The sequence below is a fragment of the Belonocnema kinseyi genome, chromosome 8, assembly GCF_010883055.1.
Source record: "Belonocnema kinseyi isolate 2016_QV_RU_SX_M_011 chromosome 8, B_treatae_v1, whole genome shotgun sequence".
Taxonomy (NCBI): domain Eukaryota; kingdom Metazoa; phylum Arthropoda; class Insecta; order Hymenoptera; family Cynipidae; genus Belonocnema; species Belonocnema kinseyi.
In genome coordinates, this window is record NC_046664.1 from 144,070,878 (window position 1) to 144,077,573 (window position 6,696).

Here is a 6,696-nt window from a genome sequence, read left to right on the forward strand (position 1 = left end):
GAATTCCTATGTTAAGTAATGAAAATGTTTTAATTTGCCCTGCGATGTTAAATCTCTCACTATAATTGTTCTTTGCGACAATTTCGGGTCTTTTGTTTAAATTTAAAACAAAATATTATTCTTCATCAGTCACGTCCCCCGCGAACACAGAATCTCCAGACTCTTCATAATTAAACAGTCCACCAACGTCCTGCCACAATTCCTCCTCGTCTTCCTCTTCATGAATTTCAATAGGAATAACTATTGTTTCCGAAAAAGATCCAAAAAAGATATTCACGAAGAAGAAGAGCGAGTAAGATGGCTCTGTGTCCCGATTAATTTCTCGCATATAGGACGTTCCTAAAGCACCTGAATCCTCAATTTTATTTATTTGAATTTGAATTACTTGATTGTGATTCATGTTTGTTACATTCCAATCAGCACTGGCCACAGCCGACATGCATGCCCAACATGTACTCATATATCGCATTTCGAAGGGAGCGGAGGAGCAGCCCTCACAGAGCCTAAGTTGAGCAAGGTTTTGGAAGGTAGCAAAGTGAAATTGCTGAACAGACTCTTCCTCAAAGGGCCCTACGGGAAGTCTACCTTTCAAATGACAACACTGGCACCTGCATAGCCAGAAGTCATTTACTTTTGCAGTTCATAGCATAGCTGACAGGTGCTTAATTAGAGAATGTTTTTCCTGGAGTGTTTCCCAATCGGGCTGGAAGGAAACGGAAAAATAAAAGGATTTGAAGAATGGAAATCGAAAAAGAAAAGGTAAAAATACAAAAAACAAAGATTTAAAGATTAAAAAATATATATTTTGTTTAAACTTATAATTTTATGTTTAGTGACAAGCTTTAAATTTAAATACATCTTTTTCCATTTTGGCAAATTTATGTTGTTCCTTTCAAATGAGAAAAAAATTATATCGAAAGGAAAGATATTAAGAAAATAATTATTTGAGAAAAATATGGTTAATCATTTTATTAGTTTTTTTTTTTTAACAAAGTTATTAATTTATAAGGATAAAGGGTAAGAAGGAGATTTTAACAAAAAGGTGAAAAAAGAAAAATATATATTACTCACAACTGAGAAGGTAACCCCAACTGGTAAATGATAAATCTTAGCCGTATTGTCCCTATCCTTCAAAAGGTATTCTCCCTCAGAGTCGGTTTCGTCCTTGTTGTCTATTTCGATTTCAATTTTTTTCGTAAAGAAAAAGAAAATTTGAAATAATTTCCTTCTAATCTGTTCTATGTTTTTAATTGTCACTAAATTGAATTTCACTTTAAGAAAAAGAAGAAGAACGACAATATTCCTTTATAGCGCCTTCAAATTCTTTCACTTTTAAATTCACTTTCCCGAATTTCACTCCTCATGTCACCTATGCAAGAGTTTTGAATCGCTTAGCCCTTACAAAAAGCCCTTCGCTTATCTTTTTTTCGTAAGCGAATGTACTGGCAAACTTAATGACTCAAAACAATATCTCTTTTCCTTCTTTTTATTTTTTAAAGTCCCTTGAGAGCGAACAAAATTATTGGATTAATTCCATATCCAACATTTCAGACAAAACACTCTTTTGGTTGTCAAATAATTCTATCCTAATAATTAATTCAATATCAAGATCAAAACAAATCTGACACACGTGGTATTGTTTTTGATCTACATCCCCTCCCTACCTATGTTATTTTTATATGAAATATAATACAAAACGAAAAAAATAGACAATACAACAACAAAAATTCAAGTCAATTATATTTTTATACTATAGTCATTTATCCTTTAAAAAGCTTAGTTTTCCCTGTTTCTTTAAAAAGATTTATTTAACCAATCGATATTTTTCACAGATCTCCAAAAATCAATTTTTATGGGGTTATGTCTATTTTTAAGCGCGAAGATTTGAGTTTACGTAAAAGGAATGCAAGCAAAAAAAAAACTTGTCTCATAAATCTTAAATCAAGCAAATAAGTAATAAGAATTTATACTTGAAAATAAAAATATTTATGTAAACCTGATATATATAGTTTAATTCGTCTCAAAGTAAAGTAAACACTTTAAATCTTAATTTACAAATTTTGGAAATTTAGGTTAGAGATTTACTTTCTTCCCTTATTTGGCGCGAAAATTTAAATTTATATAGAAAAAAGTAAATTCACTCAAAATCTCTTAAATACTACCATTTAAATTGATAAGTTCTCTAATTTTAGTATATTTTCAGCTTAAATTATTTAATATATTTTCTATTCAAATAATATACATATATCAGTATGTTAAAACTTAATAATATTTGATATAGTACACTTCAAATTATACTTGTTAAAAATGAAGGTCAAATTGTTTTTCTTAAATATTCATGAGATATACCCTTCTTTATGTAAAGGCGATAAACTTTTATAATTCAATGAAAAAACTAAATTTGTTGGAAATTTGATTCCAAAGATATGAGAGTATTCCCGAAATTCCCTGGGGTTAGTCTAAGCTTCAGTATAAATTAAGATATTGAATATCTTATGTAAGTTTCAATTTAAAATTACTAATTAACATTTTTTGTTTTAATTATTCACTAAAATTTATTTTTGAAGTTGTCTTTCCCTTTTTCTATTTTACATATACACTTTTTTTATTCCTTTAAATTTTCTTAATTTCTCTTTTACAATTAGTTGAATATTACCATAAAATTTACTACATTCTTATTTTTAGGTACTTAATTGCTGCTTTTCAACATTCCTGGACATCACTTCTGGTCGTTCACTTATCAGATAAGTAATTTCCATTCATAATTAATTTATTCAATTAAGCATATATAAATTTCAAGAATTATTGCTTTGTTCAAAATGTATTTTTCTTTTGTTCCAGATTTTCAACCAAGCTGAAATATCTCCATCAATTAAAAGAAAAGGTAGATATAATGGAAATGGGTTTCCTTCTTGAAAATGAATTTCTTTGTTTGTTTTGATTTTAATCAATTTTCGTTAGTTTGAGTTTTAGATTAGTTTCAACAATTCTGAGTTTGAGATATTAGGGATTTCTGCAGAAGTTTCTGTCACTTCTAGATTATGTGCATCCTTATTGGTACTTAATGGATGAGCACACAATTTTAATTTATCAGTGTGAACTATTTTTGTTTTATTGGGTCCCATTCTAATGAAGGCATTTCTTTTGCTAACAATTTTTCTAGGACATAGGGTCCATGGAAGTAGGGGTCGAATTTATCTTTCCTCTTGTTTCCTCTCAAGTACACTTGTTCTCCCTCCTTGAAGTATTTAGGATTAGATCTTTGATCATAATATCATTTAGATTTTTCCTTAGCTAATTGAATTCGGTCCCAAGCTAGTGACTGAACATTATCCAATTTCTGAAAGAGTCCCTTTAAATATCCGAGATAAGTCTTATGTGATTCTGAAAGAGTGAAGCTATTTGCAATATTAGTCTCTCTTCCGAATACTAATGTATAAGGAGCAAAGCCTGTAGCTTCATGTATGCTAGTGTTATAAGAAAACACAGCAAATCTAAGCCAATCGTCCCAATTGGTGATAGTATCGAATTGTCTTAAGTATTCAATCAATGTCTGATGACTACGTTCTAATGATCCTAAACTTTGTGGGTGATACGCAGTTGATTGAATTTTCTTTCTGCGAAAAATTTTGCAAAATGTTTTAATGCACTGGCTGATCAAATTTGATCCTTGATAAGTGTGAATTATACAAGGGCAACCGTATCTTGAAATAAATTCCTCAGCTAAAGCTAAAGCTATAGTCGGTGAATCAATATTCCTCAAAGGAATCGCATCAGAACCTTTTGTAAAATTACACTGAATAGTCAAAATATAAATATTTCCTTTCAAAGATACTGGAAGGGGTCCAACTAAATCAATTTGAATTTTGTCAAAAGGTCCCCTTGGAGTATCAGTGATAATCATGGGTTGTCTAGTCCCAATTCGTTCCAATTTATTTCTCTGACAGTTAGTACAAGAACCTACTATTCTTTGAACGTCAGCCTTCATGTTTTCCCAGTAATAGATATCTCTTACTCTCCAATAAGTCTTTGAGATTCCCTATGACCTCCTACTACTGATTCATGAAATTCTCTCACTATATCATCCCTCATATTACTAGGGGGAATGATTATTTCTTCCGAACAAATAATTACCAAAAGTCCTGAGTTACCAAAATGTTTCCTGATTATTTGTTCTACCGATAGCCAATCACCGCTTCTGAAATTTCTTTTATAACTATTACTTCTTCCCACTTGTTATTCAAAACAAGACTAAAAACAAATCGTCCGTTATGATTAAAAACGATAGTTTCACCGGGCTTCGGATTTTCTTTTCGGATATCTTTAATCCGCAAAAGACCCTTAGCCTCTAGACTATCACTTACTTCTGATACTGAATATCCATCTGCAGAGATTAGATGCGCAATAAGCCCTTTTCCAAAATATATCGTATCTTTACTGTAGGATATACAATCCTTTTCCAGGGTTAAGATCTGGCTAACCAGCATACCCATACAGGAACTTGCAGAACTCTGTTCAATTTCACCTACTGTACGTATACTCGTAATAGGATTTTCACTCCAGGCATAGATTGTCTGGGATCCAGCCAAAGTTTGGGGCGAAAGCGTCACCAAATCCAGACTTGGGCTAAATACTTGTTTCGGATTTTGAAGCAAACTTTCATTTAAAAGGCCTTTTCGGCTTTTGGCGCTTTGGGCACTTTCATCGTGAAGCGTATCACACTGATAACGAGGTCCCTGTTTATTCAATTGAGTTTTACCCCCAATTTCTTTTTCTTTACTTATGAGAGTCATACAAAACAACCGTTCCAATACTACCCCCAGATCTTCATTGCCATCGTCATCTCTGCGAGCGTCAACCATACCTACATACGTGCGATCTGCAGTAATCACAGCAGTTAAGTTGGTGTTTGCCTCCATGAATTCATTTTTTTCTGAGGGTTTTCTCGACAGAGCGTCAGCATTTAGGTTGATTTTTCCTGGTTTATATACAATAGTGTAATCATACTCACTCAGCTTTATTCTCTATCGAGCCAATCTTGAAACAGGATCTTTAAGCCTATGCAACCAAACTAAAGGTCTATGGTCTGTTACCAAAGTAAAATTCTGCCCAAAAAGATAAGGCCTAAAGTGCTTTACATTGAAGACAATGGAGAGCAATTCTTTTTCTATAGTAGAATAATTTATTTCTGTACGTTGAAGGGTGCGTGATGCGAAAGCGATAGGTAAGTCTTGTCCTATAGGACCCTGACTTTAAACCCCACCGAGTGCGTAATTCGACGCATCTGTGGTCAAAACAAATGGTTTTTTTAAATCTGGGTACTGCAATATGAGTTCAGTACATATCTTATATCTAAGAATTTCAAAAGCCTCCTGTTGGTTTGTTGTCCAAATAAATTGAACATTTTCCTTGAGAAGTAATGTCAGAGGTTTAGCTATTCTTGCGAAATCAGAAATAAATCGCCTGTAATATCCCACTAAACCAAGAAATTGTTTTATATTCTTTTTCCCTTTTGGAACCGGAAAAAGTTTCACAGCTGATATTTTCTTTGGGTCTGGCTTGACTCCATCCTGAGAAATCACATGTCCCAAATAAGCAATTTCACGCTTAAGAAAATGACATTTCTCAGGCTGGAGAGCCAATCCAGCAGATTTTAATCGAGCACGCAGAGCTCTCAATTTCCTAGAATATTCTTCCAATGAAGAAGCATAAATCACAATATCATCCATATAGACGAATAATTCAACACCCTGGAGACCCGTGATTACACAGTCCATTACCCTTTGGAAAGTCGCTGGTGCGTTCTTTAAACCAAATGGCATTCGAGTTAACTCTAAATGCCCATGTGGCGTTGAAAAGGCCGTTTTTTGCTGAGAATCAGGATCTAATCGAATTTGATGGAACCCTGATGCTAAATCTAGGACAGATAAATACTTTGCTCCACCTAGTTGACCCAACATATCAGTTATGTTGGGAAGCGGGTAAGCATCACCAACTGTTTTCTCGTTTAAGGAACGATAAACTATAACCATCCTGCACCTTTTATTTCCTTCAGAATCTGATTTCTTGGGTACAATCCACAAAGGAGAATTGTAGGGAGAAACTGAGTGTCTTATTATTCCTGAATTTAATAATTTATTAGTTTGTTCCCGTATTTCGTCCATGTGAATAGGAGGATAACGATATTGTTTAGTATTGACTGGAGTTTCGTCGGTAGTAATTATTTTATGAGATAAAATATTCGTAGCGCCTAATTGGTCACCTTCTAGGAAAAACTGAGGGGAGTACTCTGAAAGAATTGGAAGAACACTTCCCTGTTCTTCATTATTCAAGTTTGACAAATTCATAACTTTCAAAATTTTCGCGATTCGGGAGGATAAATTTTTCTGTCTATCGGTGGAAAATGAATTTCCATTCGAACGATTTAAAGGTGCTACTACGTCATATTCCTCAAGTGTCACAGGGGGAATAGTTAAACTGACCTTTTTCGGGGTAGAATTTATAATAAAAAGGTTCACTTCTCCATTCTTATTAAGAACTAAAGCCTCTCCAGCAAAAATGCCAGGTCCACATGGAATTTTCCTAACATATCCTTCATTAACCCTTTAACGTCAAAAGGACACTCTTTGAGTGGCCTCTTTTCTACTTTATTTTTCACGATGAAGACGTCAAGGAAAAAATTCGTAAAGTACCAAT